Raw genomic sequence first — 4,530 nt, 5'->3', positions numbered from 1 at the left:
AGTTGAACCTTGTTAATTTGAAATAGATGGGATTGGAAAACTGAGATTTAAATTACACTTTGAACTTTTTAAATTTTTTTTAAAGATATACAATACCATTTATGTGATTTGATTGTTGTTATGTTAATTTCTGTTTATTACAATATTTAAAAGTGTTAAGTGTTATAAAAATTAAAAAAAAATTGTTACTGCCTACATTTATTACATACATCATTGAGATTTAAAATAACAGTCAGTCTGCTTTTTTTTCAAACTATTTTTGTAGCTTTACAAAATGAAATTCTGTATTACATTCAAAAAGGCTTTTACAACATTTTCATAAGCATTATTTAAAATAATTAATCTGTCCATAATTAAGAGTATCATGAATGCATCATTTCTTGGAGGTGAAATAGAACACGCTGCCTCTCCTTTTGTGTTTTTTGTATGCTTTCAGAACTTTCCGAAACGGTTCATGAAATTTATTGAGATGTGTTAATTCAAAATGACTGTTTTCTAATATGTTCATATATTTTGATATGTTCATCCATGTTGAGATATTATTTCAGTTCTACTCATCCAGTGAAGTTGTCTACTCATCTTCATTCACAGCATCCACAATCTCAGTAAAAATGTTCTTTATTACCAATACTACAACATTTTTTCAAGCTATCATTATTCCTCCTGTTCCATTACATTCTGCTTTCTAATCTTGGAAGCCAGAATATTTTTCAGATTTTTCCGAAAAGGAATTGCAATGACCATTTCTTGTATGCATACTTAGGGTAAGTAATAATTCCTTGATTTGAAGGCTGTCTATATGTCTGGTTATATTAGGTGGGCAAATAAAGCAGTTACACATTTCAGTGATAGTTTCTTGCCACTGAGATGCAACATGATTTAGCAGGAGTAAGATATTTCTGTTTTGGCACATTGTTTCTTTTCCAGATGTCAACATTCATTTCTGGAACAGCTTTTCATGTTTTGTATTGGCATGAATAATGCTTTACTGATTTAAAATAATACAATTTTTCAAATTTGCATAGAACAATGGGGCAAAGTATTTTACAATTATCATTATTGCAATTATGTATCATTGTAAACCCATCTTAGTAGGCTTTTCTCATTATGGTACTTCTTTGACAAAATAAATTTCCTTAGAGTGCTTTCTCTTTTTCCAATAATTCAATTAATTTTGAAAGAAAAATATTATCTACTTACAGTAGAATAGTTTGTATTCACATATTTTCATTTGACATCAAAATGAGATTTAAATGTTTAACTAAATGCCCTTAGAAAAATAAATTTATATTGGTTTTTATTTTATTTACTTCAAGATGTGAATAAAGTTNAAAATATCTTTTATAATCTGCATTTAAGGCTGTTACATTACATCTTAAAATTTAAGATTTGACTTTTTTTTTTTTTTATAACATTTGAACATGTATAGTGGCAATTGGTCTTTCATTGTCAATACCACTTTATTCTGTGATTGAAACATTCAGAAAAAATATATTCAAAATTTGATGATTTGTTTGTACAATTGTATTTCTTCTAATTTTTTTTTTTCAACTTAGAATAGTTTTTGTATGACATTTAGTGTTAAATTTTGCTGATAAGTAAGTTACAATTGCTCCTCTTCTGATTTCCAAGTGGATAAAATCACCAGACACTGGTAGTTGATTACAGGTACATGCCTGTCCATGGAACTAGTCATATGGAGCTTTTGACATTGAAACATTGTTGATTGTTTTCCATGCAGCCAAGAATACTAAAAAAAAAAAATGCTCTCAGTCAGACATTTTTCCTAAGACTGTCCCATACCCAAAACTGGAAGCAGAAATTTACTAATTAAAACATTTGACATTAAATATTGATTACATATAAAAGAGAACAAAAATTATCATTATTATTTTCTTCTATTTTTTGTACTTTGTTTACGTGTCATCAACAGTTTTCTGGGTCTTCTCTGCGTGTCTAACATACAGGGGTCAGTTTCCCATAAAAAGTCCTTCTAGGAAGAATCTTTATTGGCAAATCACCTACTTGTAGTTGTGTTGTATCCCATTAAACCAAGCCAAACCAAACTCTTTTCTGGTTTATTAACTAAAATTGAAATATTTTGTTTAAAAGTATTGTAATGTATTAATGATTTATCAGATTATTTTTACTGGTTTTTAAGGTTGGAATCAATCTTCCATTTTTTCATACAGACAGTATTTTTTTACACAGTTGTTTTGGAAACATATCAATTGTATAAAAACAGAATTGGATGTAATTTTCAGCCATATTTTTTAAAATGAGCTGAAATTTCTGAAAACGTTTAATGTTTAAATAATCTTTTGGCTCTTGAAAAGTTGAGCAATTAAATCTTCAGAGTTTTAATTGCTAATATATTAATTACCTAACTTTAGAAATATTTTTTTTAATCACTTAGGATTCACTGTAAGTTGAAATTGTATACTTTTTAATTTAGTGGAGAACTTAATAAATTTTAATTTTCAAAATANCACTATTTGGCTACTCCGTTATGAGCTTATCTGTACCCGTGATGGGCTTGAAAAAGGATCTCTTAAGGCCCATAGGGCAGAAAGAAAAACAAAAATATGTGTAATTTCCAACATAACTAATTTCATTAGGACTCTGCTCAGAAGTTCAGTCTTTAATACAAAAAGTCAAGTAGATTATCCTGAAAATTTTTTAATTGCCTTAATTATTTTATATGTTGTTCACAATGGTTTATTCTGATTAAATTTCTGTTTTTTATGCTGAACTATTAGAAAGAATATCTGCAATTGCACTTTTTTTAATCCAAAACATTGTCACAAATTTCTATTTATGATTATGAAATGTTTATTTTGTATGGAAATTTGGTAGTTGATATATTTATAATTGACTGCTCAATGTAAATACAAGATCTTATCTGAAATGAAAAAGAAAAACTTTTTCAATATTAGAAATTTTTAAATTTTATATACAGTCAAATCTCGGTACAGTGATTATTGATATAATGATAAATCTGTCCTTAATGATAAGAAATATAATTTCCAATGCAATTTGTATTAGCTTAATGTAAAATTGAATGATATTCTTTACTGTAATAAATCTCTGTTTAGCAATACATTTTTTTCTGCTGTACTGTGTACTATACTTACATAACAAAGAAATGTGTGTAGCCACATGCACATTGCATGACTGGTAGAAGTGACAGAGCTATGTAAATGATTAAAAGAGTAAACAAAGATATGCAACAAACACCTGTTTATTCAGTAAAAAAATATGGCCTCCACGGGCAGCTATACATGCCACTGTAAGGTCGACGCATACTATCAATGAGGCAATTAATGATTTTCTAAGGCAGGGTTTCTTAACAGGGGGCTGCACCCCCTGGGGGGGTCCATAAGAAGTTTGTCTGGGGCTGCCAAATTATGCAAAATTTCCTTCAGAATATAATAGAAACAAAATTGATATATAACCGAATATTGTATTACAAAGTGAAATAAGAAAGATAAAGTTTTCGTATTTAGTTTTTTTTTATTTATTTCTTCCTACACACAACTTTGTTAGTACAGAAGAAATAAATGCAAATATGCTACTTACACTGCAGTATTTACTTCTTTTACTCCAAATTAATTCTAAGAAACTATTAATGCTTGGAATTTTGGATACAAATTCGTGTAGAATATCTTCCCGTTTTCAGTAGCAATGCTAAATTTGCTGCCTTTCGCTAGTACATATTTTCGAATATTTTTTGTTTTTTCTATGAATTTTAAATGTTTCTTATTTTATTTNTACTGTAATAAATCTCTGTTTAGCAATACATTTTTTTCTGCTGTACTGTGTACTATACTTACACAACAAAGAAATGTGTGTAGCCACATGCACATTGCATGACTGGTAGAAGTGACAGAGCTATGTAAATGATTAAAAGAGTAAACAAAGATATGCAACAGACACCTGTTTATTCAGTAAAAAAAATATGGCCTCCACAGGCAGCTATACATGCCACTGTAAGGCCGATGCATACTATCAATGAGGCAATTAATGATTTTCTAAGGCAGTGTTTCTTAACAGGGGGCCGCTGCCCGTGGGATGTCCATAAGAAGTTTGTCTAGGGCCGCCAAATTATGCAAAATTTCCTTCAGAATATAATAAAAACAAAATTGATATATAACCAAATATTGTATTGAAAAGTGAAATAAGAAAGATAAAGTTTTCGTATTTAGTTTTTTTTTATTTATTTCTTCCTACATACAACTTTGTTAGTACAGAAGAAATAAATGCAAATATCCTACTTACACTGCAGTATTTACTTCTTTTATTCCAAATTAATTCTAAGAAACTATTAATGCTTGGAATTTTGGATACAAATTTGTGTAGAATATCCTCCAGTTTTCAGCAGCAATGCTAAATTTGCTGCCTTTCGCTAGTACATATTTTCGAATATTTTTTGTTTTTTCTATGAATTTTAAATGTTTCTTATTTTATTTTTTGTTAAAAATTAATGAGTTTTTATGTTTATTTGTGTTGTTTGAATGTTATTTAAATAGA

Source organism: Centruroides sculpturatus, unplaced genomic scaffold (assembly GCF_000671375.1).
Source record: "Centruroides sculpturatus isolate CEXI.00-Female unplaced genomic scaffold, Cexi_2.0 scaffold520, whole genome shotgun sequence".
Classification (NCBI taxonomy): Eukaryota; Metazoa; Arthropoda; class Arachnida; order Scorpiones; family Buthidae; genus Centruroides; species Centruroides sculpturatus.
The sequence above is the reverse complement of the archived record's forward strand: the minus strand, read 5'-3'. Positions refer to the sequence as shown.